This window comes from Eptatretus burgeri, chromosome 10, assembly GCF_056783735.1.
Source record: "Eptatretus burgeri isolate ZD-2024b chromosome 10, Ebu_testis_v1, whole genome shotgun sequence".
Classification (NCBI taxonomy): Eukaryota; Metazoa; Chordata; class Myxini; order Myxiniformes; family Myxinidae; genus Eptatretus; species Eptatretus burgeri.
This window is the reverse complement of record NC_140970.1, coordinates 59593151-59613168: the sequence shown is the minus strand read 5'-3', so window position 1 is coordinate 59613168 and position 20018 is coordinate 59593151. Positions and strand designations below refer to the sequence as shown.

General features: G+C 42.2%; 1 long non-coding RNA gene across 1 annotated transcript in view; it reads left to right on the top strand.

Moving 5' to 3' along the window:
* Window positions 1-18552, top strand: part of LOC147018669 (uncharacterized) — a 22559-nt gene extending 4007 nt beyond the window's left edge. Inside the window, exons 2-3 of the long non-coding RNA XR_015062807.1 lie at window positions 2260-2369; window positions 17808-18552. This is a non-coding gene — a long non-coding RNA (uncharacterized LOC147018669). The remainder of the gene's footprint in view (window positions 1-2259; window positions 2370-17807) is intronic.
* The last annotated feature ends 1466 nt before the right edge of the window (window positions 18553-20018 follow it).

Here is a 20018-nt window from a genome sequence, read left to right as displayed (position 1 = left end):
ACAAAGGAAGAATGGCTATAAATAAGATGAAAAAAAATCACAGGTGAGGTGCTTGAGTTGGACAGAGAAGGAATTATGGATCTGGACACCGATGTTCTCCAAGCTTATGTAGAATCCCACCTTCAGGTTGCAGGGGTTAGGAGCAAAGGAAATGTAACGGAGAAATGGATTGTTCAACTGGCACTTCAAAGCGGCGATAGTTTGGGGACTCCACTTTGTCATATGCAATGTTTATTGTTAAAAGAAAGTGTTGACAAAAGAATAACAGATACCAGAGAATCCTCCAGAATTATGGATGGGTAAATTCCCTCAGAATTGCGGACGAGTTAATGCAGGACTTTCAAAATGAAGTATGAATTATAATGAGGCCTTTGATGCATGTGCTGTGTGTGTGTGTCTTCAGAAAGTGATTAGGTTTCAGAAAGTGATTAGATTAGGTGTTTCTGGCTTCTTTTAGAAGCTTTGTGAGCCATTTTAGATAATATTCGTTTCCGTGCATGCACTTTTAATTTGCCGTTGCATAAAATCTGCAATTCAAACAGTATTTTAAAACATATTTTTCAGAATTTAAATGTAAGAGTGGCAATATCAGAATGGTTAACCAATTGTACAGTACCGGCTATTCCTGAAATATAATACATTTTAAAGGATTACTGTAAATGATGTTAAGCTCAAAACATAGTTCCCTTATCGAAAGTAAGAACTGTGTACACGCACGCACACAGATACATACACTCACTTCTCCTTTTCACAATGCATGTAAAAATCGAATATAATTTCCATTGTGGCACTAGCACCAAACAATCAATATATAACATCCCTCGCAGATTTCCCCACCCCTTACCGAATTCCTCTGCCCCCACAATCCCACCCTCAACATGATTAATAGTAAATATCAACATTTTGAAAGTTGATTTTACACTTACCATATACATTGAACAAGCCTCAGATATGACATTTCCATCGGTATTGAGAAGCATCCAAACCAGATACAGCGTCCCGCTCGATCTCTTTTGTTGTGCAGAGGCACATCCTAACATTCTCTCATGTACTTTTGCAAGTGTTTCCGGCTTCTTTTAGAAGCTTTGTGAGCCATTTCAGATAATATTCGTTTCCGTGCATGCACGGCACAAGTTCGCATGCCCCAAGGATCAGTATTTCTAGGGGTCTCTGCACAAGTGTGCTGAGCATTCTGGAGTGGATTATGTCATTTTGAAAGTCCTGTATTCACTCAGAATTACGGACAAGTTTTAAATTTCCTCATAATTGGTGCCTTTTCGTATGACTCGTAATACTCCCTCCGCCTGAGAGTAGCATGACACATTACACATTTACATCGAGAGATTTGGGGTCCATTCCCCATCCTGAACCCCTGAGAATCTGAAACTTTTTTTAATCCCCTAAAACTTTCCGGTGCACCCCCCGGGTATAACTAGCAGTTTTATACTCATTCCGTCCAGCGGTCCAGGATTGCATGGAAGTCAAACACACAAACAGGCACTTCTGTAATTGTAGTACATTGTGAGTTTACAGTTATGTAAGGGTGGTCAGGAGAGCCTAAACTCTAGAGGAATGTGCACTCGTCTTTCAGCTGTCTAACCTGATTTAAAATCTTGACCCAGCAATAAACTGTCACCCTCATGTTTTGCATGCCAGCTGAGGTATGTATGTGTACATCATTCATCGAACAGACGTTAAGCCGGAGGACCCGTCTGCCATTACTGGTTGTTGGTGGACATTAAATATCCCACAGTGTCTTTTGCGAAGAGAAGGTGAGTTATCACCAGCAACCTTAAGAAATTACAAATTCTTCCCAAAACTGTGGGTAACAAGTTGTCTGTTCTTCTTGGACACACCTTAACACCAGTTTTGACTGCTTGTGATCTTCGAGTGTGGTGGCTGTCTCAACAGCAACTTCAACACTTACAGTACATATTCACATGTTTAATGTGAACATTCCTCTTTGACTACGAAGAGCAACCACTTCCAATACAGCTAATATTTTAAAAAAAGAGAAGTAGCCATTATATAAGTAAAGGAAACCGATAAACATCTCGGTTCAGCCTTCGAGGAGACTAAAGAATATGTAGAAGAAGAAGAAGGAAATACATATTATATATATATATATATATATATATATATATATATATATATATATATATATATATATATATATATATATTCTCTGCCAGTCTAGCTGTCTGTCTGTCCTGGGCAGAGCTTCAAAATCAAATTGCCTCCATTTTTGTCACTTCACAGACCTCTGGTGTACATGAACCGTGGCAAGTTGTCTGCATCGGTGCTGCGGTTATCTGAGTGGATCTACGTGTGGATATTTGGAGAGAGGAGTGTTTCCTGAGAAGAATACAGTAAGTGGCATGTTTGTGGGGGTCTCGTGTCTTGATATTATGAATGTTTAAAAAAATATTTGTGATGGAGCTTCAAGGACAAATTGGCTGTGAAGGATTTTCACAAATAAATGGGTCTAAATTTAATATTTAAAAATTCAAAGAAATGATGCACGTCATTACATGCCTGACATTAAAAGCTCTGAAAGACTGAAAACTGATGTTTGCGATCAAACTGTTTAATTATATTGTTTCATATTCCAGGGGTATATATATAAAGAGTTTATTTAAGGTGAGTTAACTCTTTTACAACGACATAGTTAAACAATACAGGACTTCATAAAACTTTTTACATATTAAATTGGATATGTGGACTAACTATGGAATACAATAGTTATTAATAACGTTTGGTTTTAAGCAATTTTATATTTGTAAAGCGAAATGTAATTGATGCTTTGAAGTTTTAAAATTAACGACAGAAGTCAGTCACTCAAGACAGGTTCGGTATTCAGTCCTGTGTTATTCTTCTGACGTACAATAAACCAAACTAGCAGGTGCTAATCGATTTATTTAAATGGAAAAGTTGCCTGGTTATGTTACCTACACAAAGGTTGGTTGCTTTCATTAAATGTTCTGAGTACTGTAAAACGATGCTGTCTTTTGTGAAGAGCTTTTGCGAATATAATAATATGCATTTGGTGAGAGGGGTGAAAACTTTTGAGAACTTGGGTTTGACTGAGGGATGGGGATGGGTTGATGAATTTTGAGGACTTGGGGTGAAGCAACAGCTTTTGAAAGCACGGACCGAACCAATATTAAATTCACATGACATTTAATTGTTCTATCTCCCACCTCGCTCTCTCACTCGCTCACTCTCCACCTTATCACCTCTCCCACTTTCTCCTCCCCTCAGAGAAGGTCAGAGAGTTAGGGTTCTGAGTGGGGGTGGGGGAGAGCAAAAAAGATGGGACAGAGTTGGGAGGGGGAGATTGAGACTTTGGGGAATGTCGGGGGGGTGGGGGTGCAGACTGGGGTCGGGGTTTGAAGGCTTGGAGTAGGGAGGGAGGTTGAAACTTGGGGGTTGATGATTTGGGGTTTGTTAGTGGAGGGTGGGGGTGTGATTGAGGACTTCTATTCACATTTTGTAACGCACAGATGTTCCACGGGTAATTGCTAGTCAAAATAATAATACGCTTGTTCATGCATCCATCCTGTGTAACGCTCCTTTCCACCCATTGGTAGGACAGCTGTCCTTATGAAACCCGCAATTGTATCCCGAAAAATAATATGACCACCATATTGATGCTATGCAATGCCAAAGACATCTTCAGAGCTGTCTTATTCACAATTGCCATGCCATCTCTATGAGTTTTCCCTTCAGTGTAAAATGACCAAAGCGACTGTTGAAAGGATCATCAAATATCGAAAGGTTGGATCAGATAGGTGTCATGGACATTGTGAAGGTGATGGTATCAGCCTTTGGTGTCAGCCTCTGGTCTAGTGCAATTGGAATTTATCTGAGCTAGATAACCACGATGTATTACATATGCACATAGGCAATGGGCATGTTTTTGCTTCAAACCGGGGTTATTTTATTATTTTTGGGAGCGATCTGTTGCCTATACTGGGAAGGGGGTTGAAGCCTTAGGGTCGAGGGGGATGTTGAGGACTGAGGGTATAGGAAATTGATTGGGGTTTTTGAGGGGGTGGGGGAGGAAGTTGAGGACTTGAAGTCACATTTTACATGACGCCGGTTCCTGCTAGTTGAAAATAATCTCTGTTTGCCAAATGGCAGCAAAAAAAAACAACAACAAAGAATAGGTGCCTGAACACAAAGAACATCATGTGTTTATTTAGCTACTGCAACATCATTTGAACTGTTGCTGAAAGGATATAAAAGTGAAAACAATGATTAATTTACTGACACATCACAAATTCAAAACCTACAGCCCTGGAATATGAAATGTATACATTGTGTTGCAAATGGCACAGACTTTACAACACTCAAACACTTACGTTACTTTACAATGTACTTCAAACATAAAACTTGTACAAATTGAATCCTGATATGACAGAATTCAAATAATTTCACAATTTGTTTTGTTACCAGTTAGGATGGGGGTGGGGTTTTGGATGGGTGAGGGGGCAGGGGGTGTGGGGGTAAAGGGCCTGAAATTTGGTGTTTAACGTGATTTCTTGATTTTATTTGTGGCATTGCAGGAGTCGATTTTGCCTTATAGAAATGGTTTCATGTGCTTGCTGACTGGGATTGCAATATACTGTTATCTCTTCTTAACTCCAACGAGTATATGTTGATCACAATATTGGAGGCGAAGCCAGAGTTGGGTGCATTTGTCTGGATATTGGCTGCAGTGCTCGAAGGATAATTAAATATAAAATGCAGGAAATTTTCAATCTGGTAATGTTTCAGAAACATTAATTGTTTTCTGGCCACAGAGTAAACAGTTTCTCTGAAGGACTCGATTACAATGGGAAACTATTTAAATTTAAATTATGGAGGCATCAGTCATTGTTGTGAAACAGCTGGGCAGACCTTTGTTTTAGAGAAAACCATCTGCATATCACTGATGAGATGACGACGATGGTGGCACTTGCTGACCCAGGGAGAAAGATGATTTAATGGTTTTGAAGAACCTGGGGTTCAAGCAAGACAGAACCATACAATTTTGGCCAGATTGCAACTTTTCATTGGTTGGGTCATCATCATTTTGTAAGTTGCCTGTGGCTGGTTGTATCATTCCTGGGAGCGTGGCTGTGCTATGAATGCAGTGCCCCATGTTTCCAGAAAGCTAGTACTCATTTTGCTGACCCCGGAAGTATGACAGGCTGAGTCAACCCATCAGGCGGTATTTAATGACACGACAGGAGCTCAAACTCAAGACCCTAAGATCTTCAGCCAGCCACCGAAATGTGAAGCCAACACCAGGCTTACCTCAGCTGGATGTTTTGTCGTTAAAAAAAAATAAAACACCGAGTGGTCCTACAGAAAACTGCAGCTGAAGGAGTTTGCAAATATTGGAGCCGAAGCTATAGAGTTTGGTACATTTGGACGAGAGCCAAGTTCGACCATCGGAGGCCATGGCTGTGCATGAGCATGACTAGGACGAGCTTTTGGGTGAATCTGGGTCATGCAGGCAGCATTCGCACTATTGTGACTCTTTCAAAACAACGGGTCAGCCGTCAGTGTCTCATTTGATGAAAATCAAGCCACCAGGATTGAGAAAGCTCCAATGGTTCAGGAGAGAAACTACAAGCCATCCCTCACACTTTTCTTCTGCTATTCCAGCCTAAGTGTGCTGTTTGGTTACAAACAGTTTGGCATCCATGTGGAGGAGGAAATTCTAACTTTGAAAATGCCCCGCTGAATGTGTGGAGAAAGGTGGCGCCATTGTTGTGACGTCACTGTTGCCAAAAGTGCCCTTGGAAGTGACGACACTTCCTCCTGGCTCATTGGGTGTGTTTGGCTCGTCTAACAGTCCTGTGTTGTGTCTCGTGTATTTGTCTGTATGTATGTATGTATGTGTATAGGTTTGAGATGTGTGTGTGTGTGTGGCAGCTCCACAATGAGCCAATTAGATCCTGTGAAAAAGATTTTGTAAGACAACTTTAACAAGTTATGATTTTGAATGGATAAGGGGATTGCATATGTTTGGTTTAAACAAGACTCGACGGTGTAATGGCTGGAGGGTTTGCTTTGAGTCCGGGAGGTCGGTGGTTCAATACTTCAAACCCTGGTCGAGTCCTACCAAAGACTTTTCAAATGGTATGTGCTGCTTCCTTCTTTGACCTTCAGCATGTAAAAGGAGAGAGCACAGATAAACAACACTGGGAAGGCAATTATAGTGAACCATCCAATATAACCTTTGCCAAGAAACTGCTGACACTCTGCGAAGAGGATGTTACATCAACAATCAAAAAAAACAAGCCGGTAGGTGACATGGGTGGTCACTATATAATTGCATACTAGTCATACAGTTTTTGATGGATCGGGCTGAAATTTTTTGACAAAGAGGTTGATTATAGTGTGCATAAAAGTGCAGAAGCCGATTTTTTGATTTTCGAAAAAATAAATAAATATTTTTCGGATTTTTTTCAAAAATTTCAGTCCTGTTGCTAGGCAACGATGGCGTCCATAGCAACGGTGCTCAAAAGCATACAACTAGATCCTGGTATGAACCTACCAGTCAAGTTTCATCAAAATCGGTTGACTCCTCTGGCCTCCAGAGCTGTCCATTACATACAAACAAACAGACGGAAAACCTGAGAATAACGGTAGTCTAGCGACCACCCAATATGTGTTAAATACTTGTTCAATATTTTATTACCTCCACCACCAAAGGTCAAGGAGGTTATGTTTTCATCCCTTTCTGTCTGTCTGTCCGTTTGTTACTTGCAAAATCGAAAAATTTTCAAGTATATTGGTCAGTCTATTTTGTTATTCTGTCTGTCTGTCTGTTTGTCGCATACAGGTCACAATTTCAAACCGATCTTCACGAAACTTCACCACATGGTAGAGTTTGTCATAAGGAAGAAGCCTATTGTTTTTAGGTCAAAATGTCAAAATGTCAACATCAGCCAAAGGTCAACAACTTGGATGAGATTTCTAAAATTGTCAATTTTCATTTGATTGAATTGAAATTTGAAGAGAAGTTGCATATTTGGTCATTGAATTCAACCACCAATTATTTTTGAGGTCAAATTTGTTTTCTGGATATCGCAAGTATCGTGCTCTGCACGACGTCGTCTTCTTGTTTGTTTGTTTGTTTGTTTGTTTGTTTGTATGTTTGAGTGCAGGATATCTCAAAAATTTGTGGACATATTTGGATGAAACTTGGTGGATAGGTTGGTTGTGTGGCAAGGACGAACTGATTCGATTTTGGTGAAGATCCGGATCTGGATCCGGCTACTATGATTTTTAAATCGATTCTTCAACATTGAGAGATGGGGCCAAAAATGATATATAGCATAATATCTCAAAAAGTTGAAGACGGATTCAGATGAAACTTGGTGGACATGTTGGGTGTGTGGCAAGGATTAATTGATTCGATTTTGATGAAGATCCGAATCCGGTGTGGATACGAGGATTACTTAATTTTTAAAGTGATTCTTCACCATTGTCCATGAACCAGGTGAAAAGTGGGTATCAAGCGACTGAATAAACGGCGTGATTTTTGGGTAGCTTGACATCTCAGATGTCAGAAAATGTCAAGTGGACGTTTCATTTCAGTAGCTTAATACCCCTACGGCGTCCATTTTCAAAGATGGCCGCCATTCCCTCTGACGAAACTGGGAAAGATAACTAAAATGTAATAACTCATCATTGGAATGGATTAAAACCTTTTATTTGGGATCCTTTTGCTCGAAGTTACATACACATTCCTCTCATGTGTAATAAAAGTGGTTTCTACAAGTCGTTTTCTGTAAAAAATGACAAATCCGAAAAATGAGGTATTTTGGCCGAGTTTTCGTGGAACATTCTTGAAAATACTTATAACGACCCATGAATTGAAAGCTTGACCAAAAGTCCACTTTAGTGTGAAGTTAGCATCTATCTTGATTCTAGAAAGTTGGTTATCGTGCTTCAGGAATAGTCCTGGGGCTGATTCCAAAATTTTGAGTTTTGCTGCACCTCCCTGCCAACATAGGTTTGATGGTTTTTTCATGTTATATCATCTATAGACATCTGATTTCAAAACATTACCCCTTTCAAAAAGTGTCCAAATGACCCATTGCAAGCCATTTCATATAGTGATACGTTTTGGCAAAACCTGACATTTTTTGCAGTCTTGAGTATTGTAGCATTCGTATAGGACAATATTGTTGGCTTCAGGAAGCATTTTGTATTGTGCTGAGGCATTGCAACTTTACTAAACCTGCATGGACGTTTATCGAAACCCTGAAAAACATGTTTATTACTGAATAATACACATATTAACCCTATTTTACACGGGGGGGGGGGGGGGGTGGGCATATTTGTTTTCTGCCGATACTGTCACGATGGTTAGAGGTATGACTTTGAAACTTGGTGACGTTTATCCGATGTCATTTCTAAAAACGTGTACCAAATTTGGGAGCAATTTGTCTAAGGGGGGGGGGGGGTCTTACTCAAAACTTACCTCTTAAAAACACGGAATTTCGCCAAAATTAATTATTCTTGACGTCAGAATTAGCTCATTGTTGAGGCAAAAATTAAAATGAGTTCATTTTTATAAAATAAGCATGTGGCAGTAGCAACTGGCCAAGTTTCAGGTTTCTAGCACGTTCCCATGCCATTTCAGACCCCGTGTAAAATAAGGTTAAAAGACCTATAGACTAAGCAAAATCTTACTTACCTGATAAGAAAAACTGGATTCATATGAATTGTTCAATGTCCTATTCGTCATCTGTCTCATCGTCGGATTCCAGTGGATCAACGATAGTTTCTTTGGAATTCCCGCACTGGTTAGGCTTGCATCTGCATGCTCTGGTGCAAATTAATTGATTCTGTCTACAGGAGCACCTCCTGTCAGCACAACACAGACACCGGCAGCTAACACATGCCATGACAGACGTCGGGGCAGGAGAAACATCTAACCATTTGATGGTGATCTCGTTCCCGGCTACATCCCAGCCATGACCATGTGGAGTGGGTACATGTGGGCAGTTCTCGAGACATCTTCTCCAAATGGCAGCCTGGTAATTGGCACGACGTTGGTGGAACTCGGCTGCATTTTGACAGGGCGGAAGTCTGCATGGATCTGTGGTATGCGCGCCAAACATCTCATGCCTCAGTTCGTTGACTCTACTGTGCTGCTTCTTCCCATACAGGGCGCAGATGGCCTCTTCTCCTCTGGCGAGTTCTGCTACTGACAGACTGAAGGACTACCCAATGCTGTTCATAGTGGCTCTAAATTCATTTTCGATCTTTAGAAGTTTGAGTCCTGACAGCTTTCCGCACCCAGTGAAGGCACTGGTCGAGTCACAGCCACTGAAGGCATGGTAACCTGGGAGAGCAGAGCAGATATCTCGTCCCAGGGTATGTGCCATAGCTGTAAGATCAAGGTAGCGGGTCCGCTGTTGTGTGCTGGTGCGAAAGATGAGCTGCAAGCTAATACGATGGCAGACTGAAAGGGCAATGACTGCAACATCACTGTCTGGGGACTTGATGATCACAGCAGGAGCACCGTGATCAGCTGCATGGGCTGCGTGAAGCAAAAGCCTGGTGTCTGCCTCTTCGTGTGTGCATCTCAGTTCAGCCAATTCTGCCTTCAGGACTTCTGTTAGTTGGTCATTGGCCTTCAACCTGAAGCATCTCTCTCCAACTGTCACGAACAGTGCTTGTTGGCCCAGCTGCGCAGCATACTCTGGCTTGGACCACTCATTCAGGAGGAATTCTGTCAGGGCACATTTGAAGGATCCACTCATCAGAGACTTGTTCAGCTGCTGGTCAATCTTCTGTGTTCCTGTGCGGATCTTGGTTTCGAAGCTCTCCATACCAGCATCGCTTCTCAGGTTGCGCTCCGCGATCTTAATGGATATATCAGGGTATGTGTCAACTACCCAGTCTTTGCGCGCACCAGCTGGATAACCAGATGTGATGGTGTTGAAGAGTGAAGAGGCCAGTTGTGAGTATGTCATGTTTGGTGCCGTTTTTGCTGAATGGATGATGGCCATTGCGTCAAGCACCCAGGTAGCATCCGGGGGGGATACTTGTCAGTGGTTGCACATTGTCTTCTAGTGCTCTGAGCAATTTCGCCTTGACTGTCTTCACTGGACTTCCATCTGGCATGGCGATTGAGAGTGGGAGCGGTCAAAGTGGGTAACTCAGAAGCTTCTCCATAGATAGTTCACGGCTTTGACCAATCACAAGGAGATGGCCAAACATGTCTCTTGTTGACTTCAGGACGCTGACGTGCGATGTGTCATGCCCCAGTCTCTTCTTCTTCAGCTGTGCGAACGGTATCACCCCCCCCCCCCACGCTCCCAGTGTTAATCTAATGCGAATGCAATTCACACTGAATAAGCACCAGACACTATTTGCAACAGTCAACATCAAGAAATATACTAGAATGCGAATTTCTATAATAGTTTATGATGTTAGTGACAAAACATCGTATTTTGTCATAATTTTAACAAAATTTTGATAATTTTCGCACAATTTTTTTTACCATTTTCACACAATCTTTACATTATTTTCGCACAATTTCTAGCGAAAATATCTCCTAAAACAAAATCAAACACCTGGATTTGTATTTAATGTGTCTATGTGCACTCTGAGCAAACCTAACTGCAATGTAATATGCCCACCCATCCCGAGCACAAAAAACCCATTTTAGCGGTAAAGCGGTATACCTGGTATCAAAAATGCCCCCAAAAACTTCGAATGGACACTTTTTAGAAGGGGTAATGTTTTAAAATCATCACCTTAGAGATCAATAAACAAGAAAAACACATAAAACCTATGTTGGCAGGGGGGTGCAGTAAACTTTCATTTTAGGCCCCTTCTGAGAATCAGCCCCAGGACTAGAAGGCCTGTGGCAATAAACAGTCTTCTCAAATCACTAATCACCATCATCGTCGCTGTCATCTACGTCTTGCGTGAAACCATCTTCATCCTCATCCTCTTTCCAATTAGCACACTCCTTTAACTTGCAAGCCGGTGTGCACAATAAACCATTGTCTATGCATGAACATGTGCCTTTCTTGCATGCTCGGGAGCAATCAAGACAACAAAGCCAGGACAACATCTGGTGCAGGTCGGATGGTAAGCCATTGAATTGCTACATGTTTGTTCCCAATTCAAGATGAAATCCAAGAAGGAGCACTAGGACATCAGTGTCCTCTGATATAACCATCACTTTTGAAAAAGAAGAAGCAGCATGTCTGCAGTGCAGAATCAGCCTAGTATCAGCTTCTTCCTGACTACACTCAAGTTCGGAAACCTCTACCTGGTCACTTTCCATCCTTACACATTTTTCGCCTGATGTGACGAAAAGTTCTGTGTCTAAGAGTTTGTTTTGGCATGATGGATTCTTCAAACTACTTGACAAGTATTCGATGAAATTATTCTTACTCTCCCCACTTGACAACAACCTTTTCCCATTTTTATCCTGTGGCCCGCCCGGATCCCTTTGAAGACTATGCCTTCAGCAGAGTCTCGGTTCATCCGCTCCGCATTTTTTATCGAACTGTCCTTGTAAGTATCAAACACAACATCAATTCTGCTGCTTCCCTTCCCCTCGTTGAGTACATAGTTCAAGATCCTCTGTGACATTTCAGCAAATGTGTGATTGTCCCCATTCATTTTCTGAGCTAAACCGATGCCATCAATTATCATGGCCGTTCGATCTGATGGTGGGTCAACCTTCGCTGCCTCTTTCTCAATATGATTCCCAAGCCTAGCTTTGTTGGTCTTTTTTAATGTGCCATCCCCATTAGCCAATGGCCATGGTTTTGGTCCTAGAGGATACGAAAGAACGTCTCTCATATCCAGCTTTCTGTTTTCAGAAATAAGGATCATTTTACCAAAGAGCCGGTTGTTTGCTTTCAGGACAACCTCTTTGTCTCGTGTTTTCACAGTTCTTACTTTCTGTGGGTCAGCAAATGTTTTCAGCTTCAGTCTCTTTATAGGTTCATAGAAACCTTCTCCACTTTCCAATTTCAAAGTAAACCACAAAAACGCCTCCTCCCCTTCTCCTGTGCGCTGAGCAAGTCCTTGCAGACATCGGGTGGAGCGATGAGCCCAGGAGAAATGCTCACCAGATCGGAATATCCCTCATCAAATGGATTCATCCAGTTACTCTCTAGCATTTGCTGCACAGCCTTTACGTCCGCTTCATCTTTACTGATGTGAGATCTCTGCAGATCCTGATGTCCTGAGGAACTTTGGATGAAAATTAGTTCCCTGAGTTGACGTAAGGCTTCTGCCCTATGCTCTGCAGTGAGGTAGTACCGAGACACGGTCCCATGCTTCATGCTAAACCCTCTGGTTCCACCTGAAGTTTGTGTGTCTTTATTTACAGTTTCCTCAAGGGTTTGGTCTACAGCAATTTTCCCGAATGGGTTTCCACTGCTGCGCTGAACAGAAAACCCCCCATTGAGAAAATGTTGGTGAAGATCAGGGCAAACAGCTTGAGCATCATCATCTGACCGTAGTGAACTGGAAGATAGCGCGAGTAATTGGTTTTGTCCATTGCAAAACACCATGGAATCATCTTCCGAATACATGCTCGGTGAGGATACCAATCGCCTGCACGATCGGCTCTGATCAGACCAGATCAATGTACGTCATCCAGAATGCCGAAACAGGACCTCGATCATTACGCAGAACACCCAAGTATACCTCAAAAAGATGAAGTATCCTTTGGCAAGACATGTCTTGCTCAAGTGATTCAAGTGTAACAGAGCACATGTTTTCGTGGAGATCAGCCACACATCGAAAGGTTTCATCAAGCGTGTGCAGATCATCATGGTGGCTGTTGTCTAACCACTCTAAAAACCCTGACCAAACCTGTCGCATCATCCCTTCATAAACGATTTTATGAAGATGCACAGCTCGGTTGTATTGCTGACCCAATAAGACTTTCTCAATTGACCCTTCTGCTATTATCCCCGATTCAACCGCGAGATCACGCAGTCCAGCAGATCCAAACAGCTTTCCAATTATGCCCAGTAAATTGCAGATGACATGAAAATTTCCCATCCTCAAGACAATACGTTCGAATTTCAACTGGTGTTTCCAAGCTATCTCTGTCACTTTGGCATACAAAGCTTGGTCCATTACCACACATATTTTGTCAAGTTCTAATGACTGGCAAATGGACACTGATTTGCACAGAATCTCTTGCACAGAAGAAAGATCTGAAGGTGGGGCATTGATTGTTGGCAGGTAACCAACGGTGTCCTTGGATACTGAAACATTGTCCCTTGTCAGGATATTGAATCCAGTCCATGATGGTATGATCTGGTTGTGAATATCATGCATCCGCACAAGAAGCCAAATGTAATTTCGCTGGTGAGCACTTGTGGATGCATCTATGAATGGCATTGACAAAGTTGGGGTGTTTCGTGGGGGTGGAACCATTCTCTGGCCTGCTTCATACAATGGCAGACAATCACCAACTGTCTCAATTGTTCTTCTTTTCTCCTGCTTAAAAACTAATGGCTCATCTTGCCTCTGCGGAGCACAGGTTAAAGACACAGGCTGCATCACAATACCGTTAACACGATGTGTTGTTCCTTCTCCGCTCAGTGTCTCTTCCCTCCTGTCAATGTTGTCAAAGGCTAAAACAGTTGGGACACCAGGATGAATTCCTTTGGGAATGCCACCATCACCTCGACTAACTTTCTCAACGCATAATGCTGTGTCAATTTCTTCGAGTCGGGTATAGGAACAACAGTGACCAAGCCTATTGAGGGTCCTGATGACTTCCACATTACCTGTCAATGTTTTCACAACATAAGCTAACAGGGCATGCTTATGTGTGACAACCTGCGCATTTGTCACAGCATTCGGGATATCTTGCGCAAATGACCATGACAGCCGAGAGATTCGGTCAGATGCGTCGCGCTGTGTACCCCCCAGGAGCACCTTCAAAAATGTCATGACACTCTGGCAACTCAATGTATGATTTGTCCAGTTCTTCGGGGTGCGGAGGCCACATTTGTTCTTGTATGCTACCCTTGATGCTATCCCTGAGTATGATTGCAACATTTTCAATCAACTGGACACAGTCTTGTCCTTGGTTGTACAGCTGAATTCACTTTTATAAACGGATAACTTCAGATGCAATGTCATCGGTTTTAAGGTTATGTGGTCTAAGAAACACTCTGTGATCTGTTTCAAAAAAGTGCAAGGTGTCACCGAATTCAGCCTCAAGATTTCTGCGTAAATTCTTTTTTGTGGACGCTCTAATTTCAACACCCTGTTCAATGAAAAACGATTCCAATTTTGCTGTGATTTCTACCAGGGAAACCAGGCGAGGATTGAACAATATGTTACAACGCACATACGAATATAACTTCTCCAGTGCGACTCCCACAGCGTTGGCGTAGCCATCGTCGTCTGCTGCAGACTGCGATGCGGTCTTTGGTGTCGTTGATTGGTCTCGTTTTGAGTTTACTGTGTAACGCCTATAGCAGGTGGCATGGTCGTGCCCTTCAGCAGCAACAATGTCACGGGATGTGAGGGCAATGATCCTCTCGTCACATCTCCTAATAGCAGCATCACGTACCGTTTCATCAGCCCTTAGTTCTGAGGACTGAATGAGCGGTTCCCTTGTGCGAGAATCTTGAATGTACTTTGTCTTTTTCTCGCAGAAGATGCATACTTCTGGAAAGACACGTGATTTGTCCGCAGCATCTGTGGACTGGCGTGAAGACCTCCGCTGAACAGAACTGGGCTCACTACTCAAGTTACCGAGATCACCCTGAATTTTTCTCAGATTTTTTAACATGCGTTAGTCTGTCTCTGCATTTCTTATGATAACGGATATCCGGTGCGGATGGAGGATTGGCATGAGCAATCCTCAAAATAGGTTCAATATGTCTTATCTTAGCAATTTCATAGAGTCTTTGCCAAGACGCAATGTCTAACAAGTTCATCCACATTACATTCTTCCTCACATATTACACATTTGGCTTTTTCGACTCTTGGGCGCTTCGTTTTCCTGCAGTCTTCCTCAGAATCGGTCATGACGTATGGCTCTGTCTTCTCTTTGAAATTTTCAAAATGGGACCTGAAAAGATAGAACGTCAACTGAATTATAGGCCACAATGTGTTCCACAGTAGTTGGTTAATCCCTTCCTTTTTAACTTCGAAAATGGTTCACTAGCTGGATTGAAAACCCCAAATTGCAAACATCTGAAAAAGGGATTTTCCCCTTGCAGTTTTCAATGAAGAATGGGATCATAGGCAAGTGAGTGATGGGACTGCGCTCCCCCTTACCCCAGGCTCTAAGCATTTGCATCTACAAGAGCAGAACCATGTATGTATGTATGTATGTATATGTATGTATATCATGTTGTGTACTTCTATAGGACCACTGCTACATTGTCAGTGTGCACTTCTCTTGGCCTCTATATGGTAATGGATGGGGGGTTGATGAGTAAAAGATGATACTAACTTGTGAAAAACTTTGGGATCATGTAATGAACATAACAGATAGATAAATGAAAATCAATGAGAATCTTCTCCCTTATCCCAGTGAAGGAAATGTACAGTTATGTCAAACAATTCGTTTTGCTGTGTTTCCACATGGTGGCAGCACAGTGAATTAAGAACTACACGGGGACGGGGGGGGGGGGGTCCCAGAAAGAAAGAACTCTGAATTTTCAATACAGACAATGGGAAATCCATGGTTCTTCTTGTTACTAACTCATGACTACTTTTATACCTGTGGGATTATTCTTTATCATTTCCTGACTCGGAGTACGCGTGCAATTACTTATTCACAGGCTATTAAAAAAAAACGGATTTGCGGGATATTTTCGGTCTTAAAGGGTTAAAGCAAATTTTTAAAAATGTGCAAACCTTGTTAAAAGTGGATATTTTGAAGTATTTTAATACCAATCTGAGTAAACTTTTGATACATGGGGAGTGGACTTCATTATGAACTGCGACTACCCCTACCCCAAATTCAGTCAATACATGGAAATTAATTTCCAAAATATATCCATTTTCAGTGGGATAATGGCCTCACATGGGTTATACTACACATTCTATAGATTCAGAAGAACCATCTTGACTCAACCAAAGTAAAATTATCACCAGAACAATAGTTTTAACGATGTAGTGAGGGAAGTTCTCTGCATATTTTGATGAAATGTGACAATAGTCACAATTTTCACATACAAAGTTCAATGCCGAGCTCAGAAACGCAGAAAACGAAACAATCCACATATCATAAGATTCAGCAGGTTCTAACAAACAAAATGAGCCCTCACAAGTCTGTCTACCTTAACCAAAAGTTGACTTATTGTACTCCAAACTCGCTTATATGGATTTCAAAAAATACGGTGGCCACTTTATTAAGCTACTGATGTGAAAGGTCCGCTCAACTTTTTTGAATACTTGAGACATTAGGCTACCCAAAAATCACAACGGCGTTTATTCAGTCGCTTGATACCAAAACCTCAAAATCGGCCACCTGGCTCATGGACTAATAGTACTGTTTCGCATGATATTTCAGAAATGTATTGGGCCTGATATGTTCTCGTGGATCAGGAATTACGTGGCTGGGGGACGCACTCTTCCAAGTGCCCTTCTCGTTCAATATATTGGTGTGTTTTCGTAAACTGGCTAGCTTTGTTAATTTTTTCTGTACACCCGTTCTGCGAGTTTAAATATTTGTAAAGCAAATTAATGGTCGCAATTGCAAAGGGTGTATTGCTTATCGAATCCTTTGATTGAATCACACCATTGAGGTGTTTTTGGACAGTCAGGGCTGTGACGCAGGACTTCTCTGTGAGAATCAATCGGGCCTTGAGACTGTGCTGGGATTCCAGCTCGTGGCAATTTGCAACCTGGAAAAAAATGGTTCTGTGCAGTTCCTCACTTGCACGAGTAACAAAAAACTCACATAGGAGCAATTGTGACTTTTTAAAATTACTTGGACTTAAAAATAATAATAAAATTCACGAGTGTGCACCATTCTGGAGCAGAAGTAAAATAATCTTATTTAATGACCACAATTATTTCTACGTTCTTGTGGTGTAGGCCGGGGGGAGTTTGGCCGAAGTCTTTTACGAACCGGCAGGCCAGGCCTGATGTTCGACTAAAGTTAGGGCAGAAATTTGTAATTGTTCATGGTACCGGCAATCGCTCACCTACTCTTTGTGAAGGACACCATGGGATCTTGAACTGTCAGCAACTAACGCCGGCAGACGGGACTCCCAGTTTAACGTTCATCCAAGAGACAGCACACACTGATGAATCACCCTGCATGTGAAGCATCAGGATGACAGTTTATAGCTCAGTCGAGATTCCAACCCAGGCTTTAGAAGCGAGTTTGCGTACTTTTAGGTTCCAGTCCAGTCCAGTCGTAGTAAAAAGAAAAAATAGGGGCAATACCCCTGGTCGCTCACCTTGTAGAATGATACTGTGGAGGAAAGTCAACGTGGGGTGGAATCAGCAAAATCGACCAATGAACCAATGTTGTAGCAAATGCCTATTTTGGGGGCAAACTTCCCCCCCTCTCCCCCATCCCATAAATCCCCTTCAACCTCAATTTTTTTAATAATAGCATGACCGAACTTTGGTACATTACAGGTGATGAAGGTTGTGGTCAAGTTTCATCGGAATTGTATGTGTAGTTTCTGAGAAGAAAGCATATACCTATATTGGGGGGAAACCCCCATAAACTCTGTGAGGGCCCAATTTTTTTTCATGCCATGAACAAACTTTGGGACATATAGAGTGCTGAAGGTTGTGGTAAAGTTTCATCGAAATCGTGTGTGTAGTTTCAGAGAAGAAGTTGCAAGTATTTATGGACGGACGGACGATGCACCATCTCATCATAAGCTGCCCGGAACGATGTTCCAGGTGAGCTAAAGAAAGAAACAAAACTCGCATATAACGAGACAATTATTCCAAAAGGTCTTTATTTGGAGTCGTTAAAAAAATATGTAGAGGTGTTGGAGCAGTATCTGTATATATCATGTGGAATCGCACCGGTTTTGTGTTTGTAAGGCCTACTCTCCCGAGGCGGTAGTTTGTTCACTCAATTCTGTAGCCTCACTCATTTGTTACAACTTTCTCCTTTGCAATGGACTCTTGCTTGGCTTTACAGTTTGATTAGTGCTAGTTTTCAAGTCAAAATTCATCAGAATCGGTATTGGCACGTAAACTAAATTGGTAATCCCTCATAGGATTAGGATTGGTTTTTCGCTCTAATATCACCATGTGTGTTTGGTTGTAGTCTTGTAGACATACATTTTTTCTGCCTATGTTGGGAGAAAATGATTGCCAAAAATGTTTTTCTGTCGCTTGAATTTACTCGCACAAAAACGACACGTTACCAATCAAAGTGCTGTACATAATGGATAAAGACAAATCACATTACTGGGAGTTGCTCCACACACATTCTGTGAGTTGTTTAATATCAATATTTTATTACGATAGGTTGCAATATTTTACCTTACTGCACTAACTACGCAGCAGATATGCCATGTTTTGTGATAAAATACAGATGAATCTATTTTTTCTGCTCAGATTATTTTGCATGCATACTACTCATGATTTTCCATTTAGGTTCACATATGCCAGACGATGAACAAATCACATGGCCAAAGACTTAATAAACTTCGAATGTATCACCATTTCCTGTGTGCGGACAGATATATGTTGCATTTCTTCGAGCATGCTCTAAAGCTCTTTATCAAAGATCTCTCTGACACTGGAAAATCTTCTTTATCTCTTTGCTAATGACTCCACCATCTGCCATAACATTACTCATCCTTCAGACAGACAGACAGGCAGCAGCCTCTTCCCTCTCTTCAGACCTTGACAAAATCACAAGATTGTCAAACACTTGGAATATATCTTTCAATTCTGATCTCTCTCTCTCTCTCTCTCTCTCTCTCTCTCTCTCTCTCTCTCTCTCTCTCTCTCTCTCTCTCTCTCTCTCTCTCTCTCTGTCTCTCTCTCTCTCTCTCTCTCTCTCTCTCTCTCTCTCTCTCTCTCTCTCTCTCTCTCTCTCTCTCTCTCTCTCTCTCTCTCTCTCTCTCTCTCTCTCTCTCTCTCTCTCTCTCTCTCTCTCTCTCTCTCTCTCTCTCTCTCTCTCTCTCTCTCTCTCTCTCTCTCTCTCTCTCTCTCTCTCTCTCTCTCTCTCTCTCTCTCTCTCTCTCTCTCTCTCTCTCTCTCTCTCTCTCTCTCTCTCTCTCTCTCTCTCTCTCTCTCTCTCTCTCTCTCTCTCTCTCTCTCTCTCTCTCTCTCTCTCTCTCTCTCTCTCTCTCTCTCTCTCTCTCTCTCTCTCTCTCTCTCTCTCTCTCTCTCTCTCTCTCTCTCTCTCTCTCTCTCTCTCTCTCTCTCTCTCTCTCTCTCTCTCTCTCTCTCTCTCTCTCTCTCTCTCTCTCTCTCTCTCTCTCTCTCTCTCTCTCTCTCTCTCTCTCTCTCTCTCTCTCTCTCTCTCTCTCTCTCTCTCTCTCTCTCTCTCTCTCTCTCTCTCTCTCTCTCTCTCTCTCTCTCTCTCTCTCTCTCTCTCTCTCTCTCTCTCTCTCTCTCTCTCTCTCTCTCTCTCTCTCTCTCTCTCTCTCTCTCTCTCTCTCCACTTACTTCTAAGTTAGCCTCCAATACCAGCCATCAACTGGGCATCCACCATTGTGCAAAGTCCTTCCTTGGCACACTTGAACTCTTGTCTAACTACAAGACCTTCATCCGCAGCCTCATGGAGCACTGCTCTCCCTTCTGGACTGGCGTCCCTGGCTCACATCTTGCTAAACTTGATGCCGTGGAAACCAAGGCCTTCATGATCATTGGAATCACCTGCGATGAAGCTGAGTCGATGGGCTTATCACCTTCACATTGCAGATAGGTTGATGGTCTCTCTGTCTTGTACCACCTCCTTTCTGGTCTTGCACTGTCTGCTCTCTCCATGCTTTATCCACTCATCATTCCTCTTTTTCTACCTGTAGTTCAACCAACTTCCACATTCTCTTCAACCTCATTCTTCC